Genomic DNA, 25,877 nt, shown 5'->3' on the forward strand with positions numbered 1-25,877 from the left:
TGAAATAGGACCAATTGATATTAATAAAATTTTCCGTTTACACAAAAAAGCCTAATGGTGGTTACCGGGATCACCTAACCGACATCCGGTCCCACATCCCCTAGCTACCCTAACCCGTGGCCTTAACCCACATTGATGATTCACTATTGGTGTTTGAGCATCTGAGGGGCCAGGAGCGTCACTACCAACTACAGGAGATGGCCTGTTGAGATAGTCAGACAAATCGGCGTAGTCTTTAGTATGGATCGAGGGTGTACCATTGTAGCTGAGTTCATGACCTATGCCAGAGTAGTTGGGTTGTGTTTGACTCATTGGTGGTCGACCGAGACGGTTGAAGGGAGACATGGGTGTGAATGACGCGTTGAGGAAATGATGGAAAGATTGTTGGGGTGTTTGGTAGAGATAGGGTTGTTGGAGGTTTTGGTTTTGTGAGGTTTGGGCTTCTTGGCTATGGTAGGAAGAGGGGCGATTGGTGTTGAATGATCGTTGAGTGTTCTGGCTAAGGCAATTTTGGTAGGGTGATGTGTTGGGTGCGAAGCGATGTTGGGTCTCAGGTTGATGATCAATTTGTTGGTGGTGGTATGGGGTATGCTCTTGGTATTGGGGTTGGGTGTATGGCATGTTTTGGTTGTATGTTTGTGTGTTGGTGGAACGGAAAGTTTGACGGACAGGGGGTTGTGTGTATCTGGTCTGACAATGTTGTTGGGGGTTAGATGTTAAGGTGTCTGGTGTGTAAGTTTGTTGGCATGGGTCATACATGTACATATCCTCGGCGATGAACTGAAAACCAACCGATATGTACCAAGCCATATAAGTACGACTTGGTTTTTCTTCATTTGGCATGACTACGTCAGTTAAGACATGGTCATGGTGGTGCTTCCATTTGCGACACTCCGATCTTGTGAAGCTTTGCCATGGATTGAAGTTCCATTGGTCGTTAACTTTGCACAGATGCCATTCTCTTAGGCTTGCTGGGGGGATCTGAGATGTTTTGGGGCATATCGAACTGCAACTTCACACGATCACTATTGTGCATCTCCACAGTTATGAATCGTATTATCGGTGTGCATGCAGTCCATATGGCCGCGTTTTCAGCGTTGACTTCATGGTCATGATCCAAATTTTGGTATGGGCGCCAAATGAACTGAAATGTGAAAGTAACTTGGATTATAATCTTGGTAGAAGAAGTTAACAAATTATAACGAAATAATGAGATTATTATCCTTATGTTTGTCGGTCGAAGGTGATCCAACAAATTGCGATACTGAGTAATACAATGTCTAGGACATCTGTTATAACTCATACCACGTGCAGACCATCTGCACCTAAAAGGTACAAATATTAGTTAGAGATGATAATCATTAAAGAAGTAAGTAAATATATAGCAATTTAAACAACTTACTTTTGTGCAAACGGGAATGTGAAAGGGTTGTTGTTGACGGGTGCTAGGGACGGTAGTCTTGACCAACCCCATGCTTGGAGCAAAACAACACATCTAGAAAAGGTAGATGTGTCTTTGTGTGAGTTTTTGCACAAAGAGCTATAGAGATAGGCCAGACAAGCAGATCCCCAATTGTAACTTCCTATTCTATCTACATGTCTAAGTCAAGGTAAATACATAATATGCATACTAGAACCACTACCTTCGGGAAATAAAAAAGAACCAATTAAAAGCATAATGTAACACCTAGTTTTTATTATTCGAGCATCTTCGGTAGAATGCTCATCTAAGTATAAACTGTTATAGTATGACTTAAGGCGTGAAAGGAGTATACCTTGACCTCTTGAGTTATCATCTAACAAATCAGTCTCCAAGAGGTTCATGCAAATTGAATTTGCATAGTTGGTTTACCATTTACAACCTTACCTTCAATGGGCAGTCCCAAAAGCATGTAGATGTCTTCTAACATCATGGTACACTCACCGGCTGGGAACTAGAATGTGTGTGTCTCAGGATGCCATCTTTCGCATAAATCAAGAATGAATTTGTTATCTACCGACCAAAACAAGATCTTACTTATATGACCAAAACCGACGAGTTCAACATAAGGTTGAATCATCGGGTCCATGTGGACATATTCATGGACCCGAGTCCGGAACCTTGAAACATCCTATAAAAGAAAGAACAAAAAGCTTTACTAAGTTGATATGTTATTAAAAGGGAATCTATTAAAATAAATAACAAAACAATAAAACGCTTACATAATGTCGCACCTCGAAAAAAAATGGGGATACGACTTCAAAGCGAAGCGCGATCGCACGCTCGCAATGATGGACTGAACAGAGTCGCCACCGAACTTTATTTATTCCTAAAAAGGAAAGGGGAAATATCTATAAAACCCAAGACAAAAGGAAAGGATAAGATATGGTCATCGCAACCAATATCCGGGTTCGGGAGTCGATTACGCAAGGGGAAGGTATTAGCACCCCTCACGTCCGTTGTACTCAACGGGAACCATTAGGTCAGTTGTGTGCGTTAATGTTAGGCTTTTCAGTTTATTAGGTGGGAAAGAAAGAATAGAAGAGGGGATAAAGTTTTTGGATTTTTTTTAACGAAAGACTAAACCTAAGTTGTTTATTAGTGGGCCTGACAAGATTTAAAAATCCTGCTCCTACGTATCTCAAAAGAGAAATCAAGGCTTACGTAGTTCTGGGTAGAAAAATGTTTGTTTGTTGGTCGATTTTAGCGAAAGCTATACTGTATTAATCGACGAAAACATTGTTTTACCCAAAACAGATGAGGAGTGGACGCATACCACATATCGAACGGATTTATAAATCTATATTCGGAAAAGCGTCATTTATCTCTACTCAACAATCGTGGCCGAAACATTGTTTTGTATCTCTTAAGACAATATATCTTTCATTTATGAAAAAGGTTTTTGATTAATCGCACGGCGGCGAGAAAGAGTTTGATTGGTTGGATGTATTTTGAGTGATGGCGAGAACTTGGATGAGCGAGATATACATCTCGAATCCTAGCCTCAGGAGTGCATGGTATACACCATGTTCCATTTCCATCTTTATTAAAAAGGTTAAGATATGAATTAAGTATTTTGGAATTTGATTGAGAAAGGGTTTGAAGAAACCGTATTGACAATTTTAGGCGATGGCGAGAGTTAAGATTGGCGAGGCATACGTCTCGAATCTTAACCTCAGGAGTGCATGGTATACACCATGTTCCATTTCCACCTTTATTGAAAAAGTGTTAAATAAGATTTAGGTATCTTAGATTTGATTGAGAAAGGGTTTGACGAAACCACATTGACAATTTTAGACGATGGCGAGAGTTAAGATTGGCGAGGCATACGTCTCGAATCTTAACCTCAGGAGTGCATGGTATACACCATATTCCATTTCCACCTTTACTGGAAAAGTGTTAAGTAAGAATTAAGTATTTTGGTTTTGTTGTGAAAATGACTTGACCTAGATCAAGTATTGATGGACGTTTAAGAGAAATTTGGATAAGTGTTTGAGAGAAAACAAAGTGGATAAATTGGATGATGGCGAGAACTAGGATTGGCGAGATATACATCTCGAATCCTAATCTCAGGAGTGCGTGGTATACACCACGTTCCATTTCCATCTTTATTGAAAAAGTCTTGAATATGAATTAATATTTTTTGAGTTTTTTATTAGAAAAAATGGTTTGACGTTGAATCAAGCGTTTGGTGAAAGTTTGAAAGAAATGGGATAAAATGGAGAGAGAAATGAATTGATTTGTTTATTGAGAAAATACTCGACGTTGGATCGAGTCATATTTTTTGCATTTTTGAAATTGTTGATTTTATTCTTGTGTTAGTAGCTAACTACACAGTCAAGCAATGAAGAAATAAAACAGTACAAGATTATTACACATCGGGGGAGTGGGGTACATTTTGTCAAATGGGGATTAAAAAATCATGAAATAATTAAATCGGGCCAAAACAATAAAATGATGCGAAATATGAGTGTAAGTGCAAGAGAATCGGCTCATTGTAAGAAAGCCCAAGAGTAAGCTATGTGAGGTTGATGGTGATGCTTAAAAGCAATCGACTTACAAGGGTATGAAAATGGGCTCGATATTGAATCGAGAAAAGAAATGATTTTTATAGTTTTAAAATGGTTTGCATGCATGATGAACTTAATAAAACCACATAGACATAAAAAATATTAAAAGAAACAAAATGCTAAAAGAAAATAAAATGTTAAGAGAAAATAAAATCCTAAAAGAAAATGAAATACTAAAAAAATGCTACGCATGAGTATTGAACCCTCTCCACTTGAGACTATGAAACTACCCTCTTTCCACTAGGCTATTTATCATTAGTTATTATTTTAATGCTATTTTAGATGTATAAACCAAGATAAATTAAAAATAGAATTAAAATAAAAAAAACTAAATAAAAAAAGAAATCTGTTGGTCTACTAGTGATTAAACCCAGCCGCTTGGCTGTTGGGTTTACAATGGGGTATAAATTGAAAACATAAAAAAAATAATTATTAACTAATAACCTAGGAATTTTAAACAAAATCTTTAATGTTTTCAAAAACTTATTCTATTTAAAAATAAATTAAAGAAAAGAAAATAAGGAAAAACAAAAATGCAAAAAGTGCTTCCGTCTCTCTCGCTCTGCGCTTCTCACAACTCCAAACACCCTCACGAACTCATCTCTCAAACTCTCCATCGCCCTCTCTGTACCACACATCGCTCATGAACTCAAACTCTCAAACTCTCCCTCGTCCTCTCAATTCACAATCTCACTCAATCGTTACCATCATGCCTCACAACCCAAAGGCGAGCTACAAACAAAGATAAAAAAGAAAAAAATCCTCAAACGAAAGTTCACCTTCGGTGACGACAACGACTCAGGTAAATTCTCGAATCTTCTTCCCTCGCCTCTGTTTCTGATTTTCTTTGATTTTGGAATTAGGTTTTATATCCTTGAAATCGCGGCCGCCTCCGAGTATTAGGGTTTTGTTTTCAAATTCTCTCTGCCTCCCCTAATTGCCTTTTTTCTCTCTCACCAACTCGTCTCCTTTTATGCTCACAGATTAGGGTTCTTGGATTTGGTACTCAAAAGCTCAAAGAAGAAAATTTCCAGAAGTCTTTTTGATGCTCAGAATTGGACTACCTCCTTTGATGCTTGGCCTTAGAAAGGTAATCTGAACCACGCTTTCTTCTCCACTTTTGTCTTAATTCCAATTTGGGAATTTTCAGGATTTTTAACGCTTTGCAGATGGCTATGTTTTTACTGCAGTGAATATTCAGAGTAAAAGTGACTGTTATGGTTTGGGTGAGAATCGGTACTTAATGTTGTTCCTTGTTGGCTGTATAAGACAGATGATGTGGAGAAATTACTGAAGGTTTTCATAGATATATTTCCTGAAATAATTGAGCACAGAAGGCTATCCATTGTTCCAAACCATGAGCCTCGAGAAATTTCTGTCTTTCCTTCGACACAACTAACAGTTTTGCCGTAATTTGTCCGCCAACATTCTCTTTGTCAACAACTTTCTCTGCTGTGCCGGTAGGATCATTATAATAGCAACATATGTAGTCACTATTGTTATCATACAAATGAGGAATCCATTTTGCCACGCCAACAACAGCGCTAGAATCCTTCAAACCATAACCATATAACCGAGGCATCCAACTCTTCGATTCGACAACCAAGGTCTTTTCACATCACTGCTAGCTTGAGCTTCCCGTCCATAAGGAATTTTAGATTTAACTCTACTCCACGCATATCCGGCCTTTTCTCCAAGATTTTTTTGAGACTCATGGCTAGTGAAACAGGCGGTGGATTAAACAAATGCGCCTCCACATAGATTCCTTGTTTTGCTAATTGTTTTGTTGTTTTTTTTTACTGCAGTGAACTCGGTGTGGTTTTGTCCGGTGGTCAAGCTCCTGGAAGTCACAATGCGATTTCTGGAATTTTCGATTACCTTCAAGATAGAGCAAAAGGAAGCATATTGTATGGTTTTAGAGGTGGACCTGCAGGCATCGTGAAGTGCAAATACCTTGAGCTCATCTCAGACTTATTCATCCTTATAGAAATCAGGGTGGCTTTGACATGATTCGCAGTGGGAGGGCACAAGATTGATCGGAGAAAGTTGCTTCTTCTTGCCGCCGTTTTGTCGCTTATTAAGGTAGGTTGGATTTAGTTACTTTGCACTTGTTTAATGATGCTGATTCTGGTTTTTCTACAATAACTACAGGAATTTCTCGCAATAACCGTTCATGCTCCTCTGGATTCTTAAGCTTGTGGTAGTTCTTCGGATAGTTGAAGCAAGACACCGAGGTTAGACTATGCATAGCTGCAACCTTTGTCGCAGGCAACAGCAGCTTTGAGGCATTTTTTGTCCACCGTTTTAAGATGTAATGGGATGGTAATGTAAGTACATTTGTCACAGCGGAAACAGTTAAAACGCGCCTGCAAAGGAGGCTCGAATACTCAAACATTTGGCAGGTACCCTTAGCTCTCAAACGCATGGTTGAATGCGACAGTATATGCCCTGTTAATGTCTTTAAAGTTTGTAAGCTTGAATGGAGGCTGAGTTGTGAATTAGTTAGAAATTCAATTGTTCATTCGGTTAGAAGTTGAGAAGTGGTTTTGATAATGACCAATGTAATTAATTTTTGCGGGTTATGGCTGGTGTGATCGGTTATGGACCAGGTTGTATGGTGCTCAAATCAAGTTCAGTTAAAACCAAAGAATCTCCTTCAAGTAAGCCACTTGGAATAAATCCTGAAAATCTATTGTTGCTAAGCTTAAGGATTTGGAGATCGTAAACAAAATAGAATCCAGGTAATTCACCATTCAATTGGTTATAACTGAGATCCAACACCTTCAAGTTTTGGAAAACCGGTAGCTCAGCTCCACCAACCAATGAACCGGTAAGCTGGTTATGGCTAACAACTCCAGGGGCTCTAATTGTTAATTGCCGTAGTTAAGTTGGTTCTTACTCCGATATCTGAATTTAGCAGCTTCATTGACACTTTAATCAAAATCAGGAAATATACAATCTGCTCAATGGAATTCATGAATCCTGGAATGGAGCCGAAGTGTATTCGTATTGGCGGCTGGATTAGTTTTGCAGAAGAGATTTTAGTTTTTTCTGCGTTTGCATTTGGAAGGCTCGCATTTCATGTCGGCGTCTTCGGCCAGACCTTGCTTCTGCTCGGTTTTGGAGCCGTTGTTGCAACTTGCTTTTAGGATGTGTTTGTTGTATCATGTGTTATCTTCGTTTTAGTGAGCTCAATCTAGTACATCTTTGTGCTTTCTGATATCACTATTATTGTACAATACTGAGATCTTTATTCCCAAATTTTTTAATATATTATTTTGCCATTAAAAAAAAACTAGACCAAAAGGTGCACGGTTATACAATGAAGTTCATATGGATGGATTTTTTTTAAGATATGCAGCTAAATGTCTTTGTTGCCACATATTCTTTTCCCACAGAGGCTTAAGAATAAAATATGACGTGCTTAGCATGTAGAAATGTAAATGCTTTATGCCACTCTCAGTCATTTTTCTTTACATGGGTCAGTCTTTAGCGGTTTAGCATAAAAGAATGCACACCAGCCTGTTGCAAATGCGTGCCAATTCATGAATCTTCATGCCTTCTTCCAAATTGGAGGTGTAAGCACCAACTCGCAATGTACTAACCACAGTAACCCAGTTGAGTTATTGGTTTGATTATAAAAAAATGGATATGGATTTTTAGGAATGATCCAAGACTAATCTAAATATCAATTTAAATAATAATAACAGATCAGCAAAAAACCAACTTAAAATCAAATTAATCTATAATTCATTAAAATTACTTTGATATCAACTCTAACATTTATTTGAAAATTAAAATCAATTAGAGTTTGAATCATTAGTAACAATAACAATTAAAATTAAATTGAAATTTGGAAATAAACTTAATTTGAAATTAAAATCAAATTGAAAAATTAAAAAGTCAAATGATTAAAATCCATTCTATAATCAAAAGCACCATGATCAAAAGGCATAGACAATGACCAATGTGTAAAAAAAATATGGATTTGGGAATGAATGTATGCAAATGAACCTAAAGCCAAGTGCCAAACAAAAATGAAAAATGGAAAAAATTCAGGGTCAAAATCGGGGTATGACAGCTGCCCCCATTTAAGCGTCTTCAACTAGAGAATATGAAGCAGGACACTCTTCATACGATCATAGTGGGAGATGATTAAATACTAAGAAGACCCGGATTTTGATCCTGAATCCCCATGACATGATGTGATGTGATATGATATGATATGATATGATATGATATGCCATGATATGCATGGATGCATGATTCTTTTTTTTTTTGTAATTTTTATTTACTAGGGATATGGTGGACCCTTGACAGGAGATGCTACTAGACAGACCAAGGTGTGGGGAATGCTGATGGTCCGCATGAATACAGACAAGTGGTAAGAAATAAACTCGCTGGGGAAAACAAATCCTGCTGGAGAAACAGACACACACTGGGGAGTAATCGAAGTGAAATTTGATAAACAGTACTTAGAGTACAAGAGAGTAAGTTCACAATTTGACTTACTAAGCCCGAATACGAGAATTTCCACAACAGGTTCATGTATGAACTGACAATGCTGGGGAATATCAAGAAGTTCTGACAGCAAGTTCAGATATGACCTAACAGACTCAGAAAAAGTTCAAGAAGAGTGTATCAACAGGTTCATATATGACCTGGTAATGGATAACAGTTCAATAACAGGTTCATATATGACCTGAATAGGATTGAACAAACAGAGAGAAACAAATCTTCAGAGCAGGTTCAAGTATGACCTGACACCGGAATAAGGGTTCAACAACAGGTTCAGATATGACCTGACAAATGGATTAAAGTTCAATAACAGGTTCATATATGACCTGAATAGGATTGAACGACAGGTTCATATATGACCTGACAATGGATAAAAGTTCAATAACAGGTTCATATATGACCTGAATAGGATTGAACAAACATAGGGAAAAAATCTTCAGAGCAGGTTCAAGTATGACCTGACACCGGAATAAAACTCATTAACAGGTTCATACATGACCTGAATAGTATTGAACAAACATAGGGAAAAAATCTTCAGAACAGGTTCAAGTATGACCTGACACCGGAATAAAGCTCAACAACAGGTTCATATATGACCTGAATAGTATTGAACAAAAATTGGAAAAACTCTTCAGAGCAGGTTCAAGTACAACCTGACCCCGGAATAAAAGCTCAACAACAACAGGTTCATATATGACCTGAATAGTATTGAACAAAAATTGGAAAAACTCTTCAGAGCAGGTTCAAGTATGACCTGACCCCGGAATAAAAGCTCAACAACAGGTTCATATATGACCTGAATAGTATTGAACAAAAATTGGAAAAACTCTTCAGAGCAGGTTCAAGTATGACCTGACCCCGGAATAAAAGCTCAACAACAGGTTCATATATGACCTGAATAGTATTGAACAAAAATTGGAAAAACTCTTCAGAGCAGGTTCAAGTACAACCTGACCCCGGAATAGCAACAATTGGACTTTGACCGTAAGCAATGGACTACAACCAGCTTTTAACGGATTTTGCCAACAACAATTGGACTTGAAAATGACTGCGAAAACCGGATGTTGGTTTAAGGATACCAAAGACAAACTGGAATTAGAGTTCCAAGGACATGAGGTCAACAACAAGACCTGGGTCAATGCACACTGAGCACGAAATACCTTTCGGCTATGCATGATTTGAATGCATGATATATGAATGATCATGATTATGAGAATGCTGACACTTAGCAGACTGGGTGTTTGTAGGGACAAAGATTCTGATTCTTCAACACCAATAACTCATACCCGTACAATTAACAGGCGCATCCAGAGGAGAAACTATCATGATTGACAGTTATAAATGGCCAGAGGTCCATCCTTCTAAAGGATTCAGAAGTTGTACTCCGTGGGGACTTTTGTTGGTGCTCTAGGAATATTTATGCAACCTCGAGGCTTTTGGGGAAACAAATGATTTTCCCTCGATTTTCACATGTATCAAAGTAAATTTGTTCTAAGTTTCAAATTCTTTTTCCAAATTTCAAAACTTCATTATTAACAAATAAATGACATTTTGCATAACAAAGAAAAACGTGGATGAACACAAATTAACCATGATTGGGAAAAACTTGTATTTTATTCAAGAATGGTAGCACACTAATGGCGTAGCTCCATAGAGTGTTACAATTTTTTTTTGAAAATGGCAATAAGGAAAGGTTTACATTGAATTCCATGACCACTAACATCCCTAATAGGTATGATTCCCCCAAAACCTTGCTCCTAAGGGGAGTGACTGGATTAATCCTCCTCCTCAAATTCTTCGGTGTTAATCGGTAACAACTGATGCGGTTTATGCCTTTATGCCCCTAACTTTTGCCTGGATCGCCCTTTCGGGTTTTCAATCCACCGGGACGCTCTTTTTTTTTTGCCTAAGTCGCCTTTTCAGGTTTTCAACTTAGCGAGCTACCATTTTTATTCATCCCTAACTTTTGCCTGGACCGTCCTTTCGGGTTTTCAGTCCACCGGGATTTGTCAGGCATAGTATCTTTTGACTGCATCAGAGTTCACAGGGTGTGAGAGTTCTTCATCATCCATAGTTGTGAGAATCAAGGCACCTCCGGAGAAAGCTTTCTTTACAACATATGGGCCTTCATAATTGGGAGTCCACTTCCCACGTGAGTCCTTGTGTATTAGCAAGATCTTCTTAAGCACTAGGTCTCCTTCTCTGAATTCCCGAACATGTACTTTCTTGTCAAAAGCCCTTTTAAGCCGTTTTTGGTATAATTGTCCATGGCACAAAGAAGTCAATCGTTTCTCATCTATGAGGTTCAACTGATCAAATCTATTTTGAATCCACTCAGCCTCTTCTAGCTTGGTCTCCATCAAGATTCTCATTGAAGGTATCTCTACTTCAATTGGGAGAACTGCTTCCATCCCATATACCAAAGAGAACGGGGTTGCCCCTGTTGAAGTGCGGACGAAAGTCCGGTATCCATGCAGTGCAAAGGGTAGCATTTCGTGTCAATCCTTATAGGTTTTTACCATTTTCTGCAGGATCTTCTTGATGTTTTTATTAGCGGCTTCAACAGCGCCATTCATCTTTGGACGATATGGTGAAGAGTTATGGTGCTCAATCTTGAAGCTCTCGCATAACTCTTTCATGGTCTTATTGTTCAGATTCGTCCCATTATCTGTGATGATCCGACTTGGGATTCCATAACAGCAAATGATCTCTTTCTTGAGAAACCGTGCCACCACTTGCTTTGTCACATTAGCATAAGAGGCGGCTTCTACCCATTTGGTAAAGTAATCAATGGCGACCAGGATGAAGCGGTGACCATTGGAAGCTTTAGGCTCGATGGCGCCAATCATGTCGATGCCCCACATTGAGAAAGGCCAAGGTGACGTCAAAACATTTAGCAGGGTCGGAGGCACGTGTACCTTGTCGGCATAGATTTGGCATTTATGACATTTTCTAGCATAATTGAAGCAGTCGGATTCCATGGTCAACCAGTAATAACCAGCCCTCAAAATCTTCTTGGCCATGGCATGCCCATTGGCATGAGTTCCAAAGGATCCTTCATGAATCTCCTTGATCAACATGTCCGCTTCACGTCCATCCACGCATCTGAGCAGAATCATGTCGTGATTTCTCTTGTACAACACACCATTGCTCAAGAAGAATTTGGATGCTAACTTCCTCAATGTTTTCTTGTCAAGGTTTGTTGCATCTGTTGGATATTCTTGATTTTGCAAAAAGCATTTGATGTCGTGAAACCAGGGTTTACCATCGGCTTCCTCTTCAACTGACTGGCAGTAAGCAGGCTCAACTTTCCGCTCGATCTGAATGAGAGGTGCTTCATTATGGAATCTAACTTGGTACATTGAAGCCAACATAGCCAAAGCATCAACAATTTGATTCTCAGTTCTCGGGATATGACGGAAAGTGATTTCGTCAAAGTATTTTATCAATTCCATGACATAGGCACGATACGGGATCAACTTGGTATTACGGGTTTCCCATTCGCCCTTGACTTGGTATATCACCAAAGTTGAGTCTCCACATACTTCGAGGATTTTGATTCGGAGATCAATAGCTGCTTCGATGCCTAGGATGCACGCCTCATATTCTGCTATATTGTTCGTGCAATCAAAACACAACCTTGCTGTGAAAGGAGTGTATCCACCATTTGGATTCAACAGGACAGCTCCTACGCCATGCCCCATGTAATTGGAGGAACCATCAAACATGAGCTTCCACCGAGATCCGGGCTCAGGTCCTTCATCAAGTCCTGGGATTTCACAGTCTTTCACTACCATAATGTCTTCATCCGGGAAGTCAAACTTCAACGACTGGTAATCTTCAACGGGCTGGTTTGCCAGGTAATCAGACAACACACTCCCTTTTATGGCTTTCTGAGACACATATTGGATGTCGTACTCAGATAGTAACATCTACCAACGGGCGAGTCTTCCAGTCAAAGCAGGCTTTTCAAAGATATACTTTATTGGATCCATTTTTGAGATCAACAAAGTAGTGTGGCAAATCATGTATTGTCTTAGACGACGAGCGGCCCATGCTAAGGCGCAACAAGTTTTCTCTAAGAGTGAATATCGGGATTCACAATCGGTAAACCTCTTACTCAGATAATAGATAGCATGTTCCTTTCGACCGGTTTCGTCGTGTTGTCCCAACACACATCCCATTGATTTTTCAAGCACAGTTAAGTACATAAAGAGTGGTTTCCCCTGGACAGGTGGAATTAGAATAGGGGGCTCTTGCAGGTATTGTCCGATTTTCTCAAAAGCCATTTGACAGTCAGGGTTCCATTCGACTGCTTGATCTTTTCGAAGCAATTTGAAGATAGGCTCACATGTGGCCGTCATATGTGAGATAAACCTTGAGATATAATTCAAACGCCCCAGGAAGCCTCTAACCTCTCGCTCGGTGCGTGGAGCAGGCATCTCTTGTATAGCTCGGACTTTGTCAGGATCTACCTCAATTCCTCGTTGACTAACAATGAAACCAAGCAACTTTCCGGATCGGACACCGAAGGTGCATTTAGCAGGATTCAGTTGTAGTCGAAATTTCCGAAGACGCTCAAATAGCTTTTTCAAGTGGTCTATGTGATCCTCTTCACTTTGAGATTTTGCAATCATATCATCCACATAAACCTCAATTTCCTTATGCATCATGTCATGGAAAAGAGTGACCATTGCTCTTTGGTAAGTTGCCCCAGCATTTTTGAGACCGAATGGCATTACCTTGTAGCAAAATGTTCCCCAAGGGGTGATGAATGTGGTCTTTTCCATGTCTTCTGGATCCATCTTGATTTGATTGTAACCTGAGAATCCGTCCATAAAGGAGAAGACTGCGAACTTAGCAGTGTTGTCTACCAGAGTGTCAATATGTGGCAGGGGGAAATCGTCCTTTGGACTAGCTTTGTTTAAATCCCTGTAATCAACACACATCCTGACCTTTCCATCCTTTTTGGGTACTGGCACAATGTTGGCTACCCATTGAGGGTACTTTGCAACTGCTAGAAAACCGGCATCAAATTGACGTTTCACCTCGTCACAAATCTTTAGAGCCATGTCAGGTCTTGCCCTTCGGAGCTTCTACTTTACTGGTGGACAATCTGGCTGTAGTGGTAACTTATGGACCACAATATCAGTATCTAAACCTAGCATATCCTGATACGACCAAGCAAATACATCTACATATTCATGTAGCAACTTGATCAATCTTTCTTTGGTGCTTGCCTCAAGTGTAGTCCCAACTTTGACCTCTTTCTTGTCTTCCTCGGTGCCAAGGTTGATTGTTTCCACTGGTTCTTGATGCGGCTGAAGGGCCTTTGACTCGTGATCGAGCATCCTTTCCAGTTCTTCTGGGAAATCACAATCTTCCTCACTCTCCTCTTCCGCTTGGTAGATGGGGAGTTCAAAATTATAGGAAGTAGCGGGGTCATCGAATTCAACTGGTTTATTGATTATTCTGCATGTTTTTTAATGATGGGTTTTTTTAGAAAAATGGAAATAAAAAATGCAAAAGAAGTAAAAAAATATTTTTGTAATTTTCTGAAAGGATTGCCATTTTAAGAAAAACAACAGATAAATGAATGACAAGAATTTGAACAAAACGCTATTTATTTGTCATAATGATTTTTTGAAATTCAAAAGGGGCCCTACAAATGATCCATTAGCCTTGGGCAGAGCTAAGGATTTTCAAAAAACACAAAGGAAAACAACAATTACTTTGACACAGGAAAAACTTCTGGAATCTCAATCGTTTCCCAGTTTGTCAGGGCTGCTTCACATCGGTATATCAGATTTGATGTCTCTCCATCTTCAATGTCATCTTCCACTGCACCAACTTGTTCTCCATGGATAAATCCTTTGCTCAGGAAAACTTCTTGTATGCTCCGCACACGGTCCTTTGCAGGGACCAGGGCTCCTCCGTTAGCAGAAGGCTTGTACCCCAAACCAAAACGGTCATTTTTCTCATTGACGTTGATGACTTGCCCCCAACCTGCAGGGCCTCCACTTTCAACTGCTGATTTTGCACTCTTCAAAGAAGCGAATGACAAACTAGCTTTCTCAACAGGATCCTTAACCTCTTCAAGTGTGGCATTGGATATTTCTAGGGCTTGAAAGGAGGTTTCTAAGGCATCCTCATCAGCCTCAATATAACGGAAAGAGGAGAGTTGACTGATGATAAAATCCTCTTCACCTGAGACAATAACGAGCTTGTTATCGACAACGAACTTCATCTTTTGATGTAGAGTAGAAGTTACTGCCCCAGCGGCATGTATCCATGGGCGTCCCAAAAGGCAGCTATAAGCTGGATTTATGTCCATGACTTGGAAATTGATGGGGAATACATGCGGTCCAATCTGTATCGGTAACTCTACCTCCCCAACTACTGTCCTTCGTGAACCATCAAATGGTTTCACCACAAGCGCACTAGGTTTCAACTCTGAACCTTGATAAGATAATTTAGAAAGTGCCCTCTTTGGTAGAACATTGAGGGACGATCCAGTGTCAACTAAAACTCTAGCCAGGGCATCTTCTTGGCACTTTATGGATACATGCAGAGCGCGGTTGTGATTCTTCCCCTCTTTGGACAGCTCTTCATTACTGAAACTTAGAGTGTTGCAGGCTGTGATATTGGCGACCACTCCATCGAATTGGCCGACCGTTATATCTTGGGTAACATGAGCCTGAGCAAGCACTTTTAGTAGAGCCTCCCTATGAGCTTCGGAATTCAGAAGCAACGACAAGATATATATTTTTGATGGTGTTTGATGTAACTGATCAACTATCTTGTAGTCAGATTTCTTTATTATCCTTAGGAACTCACTTGCTTCATCTGTTTGCGCAACCGACTGTGCCTCTCCCTGTTCTGGGGTAGGATTTACATTTGCAGCTCCCCTTGTTGGCTCTTGAGGGTTCACATTAAAATTGGAAGTATAAATTCGACCACTGCGGGTCATCCTGCTTGTCCCTGCGATATTGGTGATATCGGTGTCAACATTCTCCAAAACTTCCTTACTTTCAGCAATTTTGGGCTTTCCATCTACCACTCCATCCACCACTATTATGTCGTACTTCCAGGGTACCGCCTTGGTGCTCTCAAAAGGAAATGGGGTAGGCATGCAAACTACCACGGGTGACGGATGAACAACGTCTCTCCTGTGATAAGTCACCTCAAACGGTTCTGGTATGTTAAAAACAGGTTCAATGACCGAAACTTCCTCATTTATTGCTGGACCAGAAATTTGTAAAACACCTTGATTCATCAAATTCTGAATGTCATTTCGTACCACTTTACATCCTTTTGGCTGAATGGCACATTCCTCACAACTATCGTGACATGCGTCAATCAATCTAGCCTTCACCAATCCTGCATGAAGCGCTAGCAACGGAGTTTTAACATCTTCCATGTTTTTGATTACATACACATCAGAAGCATCTTCGACGGAATTAACATCGCCATGTGCTGGCAAAGGGTTGTTCTTGACATTAGGTCCGACGTCTCGAAACGACAAAATCTTCTTCTCAACCAGGTCTCGCACAATATGCTTTAAAGCATAACATCCTTCTAAATCATGTCCAGGGGCACCCCCATGGAAAGGACAATGAGCATCTGGATTGTACCATGGAGGTAAAGGATTTGGTGGAGGACCCAAAGATCTGGGCGTCACTAAACCTTTCTGTAGCAATGATGGGTACAATTCAGTGTATGTCATAGGGATTGAAGCAAACGGAAGTCTACTTCTCTGTACCCTATTTTGATTTTGAGGATTTTATGGACGAGGAGCCCGTGCTCTCGGCTGTTGATAAGCAGGTGGCGCTGGTGCCTGCTGGTATATTGGCGCTTGTTGAGCGGGTGGATAAACATGAGCTTGTGGTTGGTTAAAATTTGGCGTGACAGCTGCCACATACGGTTGTTGGACATATTGTACTGGATAAATCGGTTGTTGTTGAGCAAATTGGTGTTGTTTCTTCCATGAATGACTCCTCCTTTGACTGGTTGACACTGCATTCGTATCACCCTCCTTCTTTCTTTGAAACCCTCCAGGAAACTTTTTGGCATTACTACCAGATGTTTCAGAGGTAGTCACCATCTTTCCATTCTTCAATCCAAGTTCGACCTTTATGCCTACAGCGACCAGGTCAGAGAAACTTGCAGATACACTACTCACCATTCTTTCATAAAACACAGGTTTAACTGTATCCATGAACCAATCCGCTAATTCCTTCTTAGCCAGAGGTGGTTCGACTTGCGAGGCCACTTCCCTCCATCTTTGTGCGTATTCCTTAAAAGACTCCTTGTCTTTCTGGGACATACTGAGTAGTTGTCTCCTATCTGGGGCCATATCCATGTTATACTTGTAGTGTTGGATGAAGGCATCAGATAAGTCCTGGAAGCAACGAATCCTACTCTGATCAAGGCTTAAGTACCACTTGGAGGGAGCACCCCTCAAGCTGTCCTGGAAGCAATGTATCATCAGTTTATCATCCTCCACATGCGCAGCCATTTTTCGATAGTACATAATGAGGTGACTCTTAGGACACGAGTGACCCTCATACTTATCGAAATCTGGGGTCCTGAATTTTGCAGGGATCACGAGACCGGACACCAGGTACATCTCCTTAGCTGTAGCACCAAAAACTTGGTCACCTTCCATAGCCCTCAATCTCTTCTCAAGCAGCTGGTAGTTCTCCTTCATCCCTCTTAGGTCCTCCTGCCTTTCCTCATCTTCATCTGAAAAGTCTGGAGCGTGTTGTTGATCCTCAAAGTAGGGTTGCACGTGTGCACGAACGAGAGGAGGTGCGAACGTGTGAACCACTGGATGATTTTCATTGATGGTCGGTAGAGGAGCCGTCTGCTGAGCGGATGGTACAAAGCCAGGTGCACCTTCCACTGTAGGCGTGAAACCGGGAGGTAAACCATAGGTTGGCCAGGTTGTTGGTACCGCCCTCGCAGGTTGGGGTTCAATCGATGGACCTGCGATTTCAGAAACAACCGTTGTTTGGGTATCTAACTTTGCCCTGATGACCTGTAGTATTTCCATGACCTGCCCCATGTTTCCACGCAGGTCTTCGAGCTCTGAGCTCACTCGCTCCAATTCATGCTCCTGATCTGCCATCCTTTGACGAGCTCGGGCACGAGTATTATATTGGTGTTGAAAATTCAGCGTGAAACTGGAGGAAGAAAGGACAGAATGAGACTCTAGTTTTGAAAATGCATGAATGCATGTATGGATGCATTTTGTTTGCAAAACTCTTGGTTAGTTTCAATCATTCATTTCAAAATGTCACAACACTTGTTTGCAAATATTTAAAATAATAAGGCGATGAAACACAATAAAACGAATCTCAAAAGCGATTTTTCATTAATGTCATATTCAAGTTCAAATACAAACAACGTGCTCATGGTTTATGGGCTTTCCGAACCGTAACAAGGTCGGTAGTTAACCCTTCTAACATTGCCTTACAAAACTTAATGAAATTATAGACTTGATGCGGGGTGTTTTCTGGACACATGCACCAATCAGCTTCTTGCAGCTTCTCAGGTAGTTCTTGCATGATGGAACTCGCAAATCTGGACAGCTTCAGAAATTTGCCCTTCCACTCAGTGTAGAGCCCTTGGAGATCTTGAATAATGCGCACGTCTTCAGCCTTTGTCACCTCTATGTCCCTATAGAGGTTTCTCCAATATCTGCATTCATTTAGCAACACCATATAGGCAGCATCTTGATCCCCACCTTCAAGTGCCTGGATTCTAGCATCGGCTCGATCCAAATGATGTTTCAACCGTGTGCACACTCTTTCTGACTCTTCGATCTTCAGCTTCTCACGTTCCAGAGCATCCTTGTATTTCTGAATGGTATTCTCCAGCTCACGAGTACGAATCTCGGAAATTAGCCGTGCTTCTCTTTTCATCTCAAGGGTCAGCTCTAGAGTCTTGTTGAGTTTCTGAATCCGGAGTAAAGCTCTATCCAACTCCTCTTCCTTTGATTTGAACACAGATTTAGTGCTATAGAGTGCTTGCCCAAACTTTTCTCTCCTTGCTTCAGACTCTCTGGCTCTCTTGTTGGAGACTTCAATCTCTTTGTCCTTCTTTTGTTGATCGTCCTTCAAGTTCCCATTCTCTATCGAGACTCGGCCAAGCTTGATTCTCAAATCAGCATTTTCCAACTCCAACTCCTTGATACGGGCATTGAGCTTTTCTATATCTTCAGGTAATATGGCCTTTGGCTCAGGAACCAATGGATAGATAGAAGGATCAAATGGATAAGGGAGTTTAATCATCTGAACCCTTTCTCTAACCCAACAAGTGTAAGGCTCTCGGGCAATGACATTTCTCTTACCCAACTCCTTACCTTTCCTGATAACTGCTTGCCAAGACCTCTTGATCTTTTTCACCATTGGATGATCCGCTTCAACACCATGTAAGATGAAAGGCTCTAGAGCTTTAGCTTCTGGAGGGCCATTCATAGGGTACCCATGCTGCCGTAGAGATAGCACGGGGTTATAGTTGATGCAACCCTTGGTTCCTATCAAAGGCACATTGGGGAAGTCTCCAATGCTGACAATCACATTCTCGGTTTCCCAATCCCTGATATACCACTTAACATGACTGGAAGTGAGGGAAGCTAACTTCTGGAAGGGCTTGAGTTCCTTTGAGACAAAAGGACCTTCTTCGGGCATGTGGGATCTAAACCAGGCGTGCAACAACTGCGCGCAACATAAGACAATTCCTCCCTTCCTCTCATGACGATCATGGAGAGTGTAGTAGAGATCTGCCAAGAGGAACGGTATAGGGTTACCAGAGAGGAAAATTCTCACCGCCAGGTGGTCCACGAAATGGTCAATATTTGGGAAGAGGACTATCCCATGTATCAACACGGCTAACACAGCATAGAAGGATTCCCAATCCCCTTCTTTTTCCATCTTCTTGGCCTGATCTTCCAAGAACTTCCTAGAAAAACCACTGAAAGGTCCTTTCACATCCCAATTGTCCACGACTTCGGCAACTTTCAGACCCAAAGCTGAAGCTATTCTCTTGGGAGGGATATCTTCATCGAGCTTAGGAAATGGGTTATGGTCCTTCAAGTTCCGGCCTACGATCCTCTCAACCTCCTCCAAGGTAGGAGCCAACTGGAAGTCAGAAAACATGAAACAACGTAGAGGTGGATCATAGAATTGAGCAATAGTCACTGTGGTCATCATGTCCATCTTCTCATTTAGGATGTCCAGAATTCTTCCATAGTTTTGTACGAAGCTGTTGAGTTTGATGGGTGTTACTTTGGCACTCAACTTCTGTAGGCTAGTAAGGTCCACGTTCTTGTATTTGAACTGAAAAGTGCCTCTTCTCTCAGGATTCATCTTGCTAACAAGTCTTGGATTCCTGAAATAATGCGAAACAACTAAGAGTTTTGCTTTTTATGCACATGCGAAAAAATGGGGATACGACTTCAAAGCGAAGCGCGATCGCACGCTCGCAATGATGGACTGAACAGAGTCGCCACCGAACTTTATTTATTCCTAAAAAGGAAAGGGGAAATATCGATAAAACCCAAGACAAAAGGAAAGGATAAGATATGGTCATCGCAACCAATATCCGGGTTCGGGAGTCGATTACGCAAGGGGAAGGTATTAGCACCCCTCACGTCCGTTGTACTCAACGGGAACCATTAGGTCAGTTGTGTGCGTTAATGTTAGTTTGGAATGTTAGGCTTTTCAGTTTATTAGGTGGGAAAGAAAGAATAGAAGAGGGGATAAAGTTTTTGGATTTTTTTAACGAAAGACTAAACCTAAGTTTTTTATTAGTGGGCCTGACAAGATTTAAAAATCCTGCTCCTACGTATCTCAAAAGAGAAATCAAGGCTTACGTAGTTCTGGGTAGAAAAATGTTTGTTTGTTGGTCGATTTTAGCGAAAGCTATACTGTATTAATCGACGAAAACATTGTTTTACCCAAAACAGATGAGGAGTGGACGCATACCACATATCAAACGGATTTATAAATCTACATTCGGAAAAGCGTCATTTATCTCTACTCAACAATCGTGGCCGAAACATTGTTTTGTATCTCTTAAGACAATATATCTTTCATTTATGAAAAAGGTTTTTGATTAATCGCACGGCGGCGAGAAAGAGTTTGATTGGTTGGATGTATTTTGAGTGATAGCGAGAACTTGGATGAGCGAGATATACATCTCGAATCCTAGCCTCAGGAGTGCATGGTATACACCATGTTCCATTTCCATCTTTATTAAAAAGGTTAAGATATGAATTAAGTATTTTGGAATTTGATTGAGAAAGGGTTTGAAGAAACCGCATTGACAATTTTAGGCGATGGCGAGAGTTAAGATTGGCGGGGCATACGTCTCGAATCTTAACCTCAGGAGTGCATGGTATACACCATGTTCCATTTCCACCTTTATTGAAAAAGTGTTAAATAAGATTTAGGTATCTTAGATTTGATTGAGAAAGGGTTTGACGAAACCACATTGACAATTTTAGACGATGGCGAGAGTTAAGATTGGCGAGGCATACGTCTCATATCTTAACCTCAGGAGTGCATGGTATACACCATGTTCCATTTCCACCTTTACTGGAAAAGTGTTAAGTAAGAATTAAGTATTTTGGTTTTGTTGTGAAAATGACTTGACCTAGATCAAGTATTGATGGACGTTTAAGAGAAATTTGGATAAGTGTTTGAGAGAAAACAAAGTGGATAAATTGGATGATGGCGAGAACTAGGATTGGCGAGATATACATCTCGAATCCTAATCTCAGGAGTGCGTGGTATACACCACGTTCCATTTCCATCTTTATTGAAAAAGTCTTGAATATGAATTAATATTTTTTGAGTTTTTTATTAGAAAAAATGGCTTGACGTTGAATCAAGCGTTTGGTGAAAGTTTGAAAGAAATGGGATAGAATGGAGAGAGAAATGAATTAATTTGTTTATTGAGAAAATACTCGACGTTGGATCGAGTCATATTTTTTGCATTTTTGAAATTGTTGATTTTATTCTTGTGTTAGTAGCTAACTACACAGTCAAGCAATGAAGAAATAAAACAGTACAAGATTATTACACATCGGGGGAGTGGGGTACATTTTGTCAAATGGGGATTAAAAAATCATGAAATAATTAAATCGGGCCCAAACAATAAAATGATGCGAAATATGAGTGTAAGTGCAAGAGAACCGGCTCATTGTAAGAAAGCCCAAGAGTAAGCTATGTGAGGTTGATGGCGATGCTTAAAAGCAATCGACTTACAAGGGTATGAAAATGGGCTCGATATTGAATCGAGAAAAGAAATGATTTTTATAGTTTTAAAATGGTTTGCATGCATGATGAACTTAATAAAACCACATAGACATAAAAAATATTAAAAGAAACAAAATGCTAAAAGAAAATAAAATGTTAAGAGAAAATAAAATGCTAAAAGAAAATGAAATACTAAAAAAATGCTACGCATGAGTATTTAACCCTCTCCACTTGAGACTATGAAACTACCCTCTCTCCACTAGGCTATTTATCATTAGTTATTATTTTAATGCTATTTTAGATGTATAAACCAAGATAAATTAAAAATAGAATTAAAATAAAAAAAACTAAATAAAAAAAGAAATCTGTTGGTCTACTAGTGATTAAACCCAGCCGCTTGGCTGTTGGGTTTACAATGGGGTATAAATTGAAAACATAAAAAAAATAATTATTAACTAATAACCTAGGAATTTTAAACAAAATATTTAATGTTTTCAAAAACTTATTCTATTTAAAAATAAATTAAAGAAAAGAAAATAAGGAAAAACAAAAATGCAAAAAGTGCTTCCGTCTCTCTCGCTCTGCGCTTCTCACAACTCCAAACACCCTCACGAACTCATCTCTCAAACTCTCCATCGCCCTCTCTGTACCACACATCGCTCATGAACTCAAACTCTCAAACTCTCCCTCGTCCTCTCAATTCACAATCTCACTCAATCGTTACCATCATGCCTCACAACCCAAAGGCGAGCTACAAACAAAGATAAAAAAGAAAAAAATCCTCAAACGAAAGTTCACCTTCGGTGACGACAACGACTCAGGTAAATTCTCGAATCTTCCTCCCTCGCCTCTATTTCTGATTTTCTTTGATTTTGGAATTAGGTTTTATATCCTTGAAATCGCGGCCGCCTCCGAGTATTAGGGTTTTGTTTTCAAATTCTCTCTGCCTCCCCTAATTGCCTTTTTTCTCTCTCACCAACTCGTCTCCTTTTATGCTCACAGATTAGGGTTCTTGGATTTGGTACTCAAAAGCTCAAAGAAGAAAATTTCCAGAAGTCTTTTTGATGCTCAGAATTGGACTACCTCCTTTGATGCTTGGCCTTGGAAAGGTAATCTGAACCACGCTTTCTTCTCCACTTTTGTCTTAATTCCAATTTGGGAATTTTCAGGATTTTTAACGCTTTGCAGATGACTATGTTTTTACTGCAGTGAATATTCAGAGTAAAAGTGACTGTTATGGTTTGGGTGAGAATCGGTACTTAATGTTGTTCCTTGTTGGCTGTATAAGACAAATGATGTAGAGAAATTACTGAAGGTTTTCATAGATATATTTCCTGAAATAATTGAGCACAGAAGGCTATCCATTGTTCCAAACCATGAGCCTCGAGAAATTTCTGTCTTTCCTTCGACACAACTAACAGTTTTGCCGTAATTTGTCCGCCAACATTCTCTTTGTCAACAACTTTCTCTGCTGTGCCGGTAGGATCATTGTAATAGCAACATATGTAGTCACTATTGTTATCATACAAATGAGGAATCCATTTTGCCACGCCAACAACAGCGCTAGAATCCTTCAAACCATAACCATATAACCGAGGCATCCAACTCTTCGATTCGACAACCAAGGTCTTTTCACATCACTGCTAACTTGAGCTTCCCATCCATAAGGAATTATAGATTTAACTCTACTCCACGCATATCCGGCCTTTTCTCCAAGATTTTTTTGAGACTCATGGCTAGTGAAACAGGCGGTGGATTAAACAAATGCGCCTCCACATAGATTCCTTGTTTTGCTAATTATTTTGTTGTTTTTTTTTACTGCAGTGAACTCGGTGTGGTTTTGTCCGGTGGTCAAGCTCCTGGAAGTCACAATGCGATTTCTGGAATTTTCGATTACCTTCAAGATAGAGCAAAAGGAAGCATATTGTATGGTTTTAGAGGTGGACCTGCAGGCATCGTGAAGTGCAAATACCTTGAGCTCATCTCAGACTTATTCATCCTTATAGAAATCAGGGTGGCTTTGACATGATTCGCAGTGGGAGGGCACAAGATTGATCGGAGAAAGTTGCTTCTTCTTGCCGCCGTTTTGTCGCTTATTAAGGTAGGTTGGATTTAGTTACTTTGCACTTGTTTAATGATGTTGATTCTGGTTTTTCTGCAATAACTACAGGAATTTCTCGCAATAACCGTTCATGCTCCTCTGGATTCTTAAGCTTGTGGTAGTTCTTCGGATAGTTGAAGCAAGACACCGAGGTTAGACTATGCATAGCTGCAACCTTTGTCGCAGGCAACAACAACTTTGAGGCATTTTGTCCACCGTTTTAAGATGTAATGGGATGGTAATGTAAGTAAATTTGTCACAGCGGAAACAGTTAAAACGTGCCTGCAAAGGAGGCTCGAATACTCAAACATTTGGCAGGTACCCTTAGCTCTCAAACGCATGGTTGAATGCGACAGTATATGCCCTGTTAATGTCTTTAAACTTTGTAAGCTTGAATGGAGGCTGAGTTGTGAATTAGTTAGAAATTCAATTGTTCATTCGGTTAGAAGTTGAGAAGTGGTTTTGATAATGACCAATGTAATTAATTTTTGCAGGTTATGGCTGGTGTGATCGGTTATGGACCAGGTTGTATGGTGCTCAAATCAAGTTCAGTTAAAACCAAAGAATCTCCTTCAAGTAAGCCACTTGGAATAAATCCTGAAAATCTATTGTTGCTAAGCTTAAGGATTTGGAGATCGTAAACAAAATAGAATCCAGGTAATTCACCATTCAATTGGTTATAACTGAGATCCAACACCTTCAAGTTTTGGAAAACCGATAGCTCAGCTCCACCAACCAATGAACCGGTAAGCTGGTTATGGCTAACAACTCCAGGGGCTCTAATTGTTAATTGCCGTAGTTAAGTTGGTTCTTACTCCGATATCTGAATTTAGCAGCTTCATTGACACTTTAATCAAAATAAGAAAATATACAATCTGCTCAATGGAATTCATGAATCCTGGAATGGAGCCGAAGTGTATTCGTATTGCCGGCTGGATTAGTTTTGCAGAAGAGATTTTAGTTTTTTCTGCGTTTGCATTTGGAAGGCTCGCATTTCATGTCGGCGTCTTCGGCCAGACCTTGCTTCTGCTCGGTTTTGGAGCCGTTGTTGCAACTTGCTTTTAGGATGTTTTTGTTGTATCATGTGTTATCTTCGTTTTAGTGAGCTCAATCTAGTACATCTTTGTGCTTTCTGATATCACTATTATTGTACAATACTGAGATCTTTATTCCCAAATTTTTTAATATATTATTTTGCCATTAAAAAAAAACTAGACCAATAGGTGCACGGTTATACAATGAAGTTCATATGGATGGATTTTTTTTAAGATATGCAGCTAAATGTCTTTGTTGCCACATATTCTTTTCCCACAGAGGCTTAAGAATAAAATATGACGTGCTTAGCATGTAGAAATGTAAATGCTTTATGCCACTCTCAGTCATTTTTCTTTACATGGGTCAGTCTTTAGCGGTTTAGCATAAAAGAATGCACACCAGCCTGTTGCAAATGCGTGCCAATTCATGAATCTTCATGCCTTCTTCCAAATTGGAGGTGTAAGCACCAACTCGCAATGTACTAACCACAGTAACCTAGTTGAGTTATTGGTTTGATTATAAAAAAATGGATATGGATTTTTAGGAATGATCCAAGACTAATCTAAATATCAATTTAAATAATAATAACAGATCAGCAAAAAACCAACTTAAAATCAAATTAATCTATAATTCATTAAAATTACTTTGATATCAACTCTAACATTTATTTGAAAATTAAAATCAATTAGAGTTTCAATCATTAGTAACAATAACAATTAAAATTAAATTGAAATTTGGAATTAAACTTAATTTGAAATTAAAATCAAATTGAAAAATTAAAAAGTCAAATGATTAAAATCCATTCTATAATCAAAAGCACCATGATCAAAAGGCATAGACAATGACCAATGTGTAACAAAAATATGGATTTGGGAATGAATGTATGCAAATGAACCTAAAGCCAAGTG

At 39.8% G+C, this 25,877-nt stretch overlaps 4 long non-coding RNA genes across 5 annotated transcripts; all 4 read left to right on the top strand.

The window, feature by feature from the left end:
* Nucleotides 1–5,089: 5,089 nt before the first annotated feature.
* Nucleotides 5,090–5,896, top strand: LOC127101148 (uncharacterized). The gene is made up of 3 exons (XR_007794580.1): nt 5,090–5,140; nt 5,241–5,657; nt 5,856–5,896. It is a non-coding gene; the product is annotated as an uncharacterized LOC127101148 (long non-coding RNA).
* Nucleotides 5,897–5,983: 87 nt separating this feature from the next.
* On the top strand, nt 5,984–25,075 carry LOC127101147 (uncharacterized). 2 transcript variants are annotated; one of them, XR_007794578.1, is made up of 3 exons: nt 5,984–6,132; nt 6,202–6,452; nt 24,429–24,789. It is a non-coding gene; the product is annotated as an uncharacterized LOC127101147 (long non-coding RNA). The 2 variants fall into 2 exon arrangements; XR_007794579.1 differs by adding an exon at nt 24,798–25,075 and having other exon boundaries at nt 6,107–6,452; nt 24,429–24,591.
* On the top strand, nt 6,459–7,275 carry LOC127101150 (uncharacterized). Its single transcript, XR_007794582.1, has 2 exons — nt 6,459–6,791; nt 6,998–7,275. It is a non-coding gene; the product is annotated as an uncharacterized LOC127101150 (long non-coding RNA).
* LOC127101149 (uncharacterized) lies at nt 22,867–23,698 on the top strand. Its single transcript, XR_007794581.1, has 3 exons — nt 22,867–22,942; nt 23,043–23,459; nt 23,658–23,698. It is a non-coding gene; the product is annotated as an uncharacterized LOC127101149 (long non-coding RNA).
* Nucleotides 25,076–25,877: the final 802 nt, after the last annotated feature.

This window comes from Lathyrus oleraceus, chromosome 7 (genome assembly GCF_024323335.1).
Source record: "Lathyrus oleraceus cultivar Zhongwan6 chromosome 7, CAAS_Psat_ZW6_1.0, whole genome shotgun sequence".
NCBI classification, from domain to species: domain Eukaryota; kingdom Viridiplantae; phylum Streptophyta; class Magnoliopsida; order Fabales; family Fabaceae; genus Lathyrus; species Lathyrus oleraceus.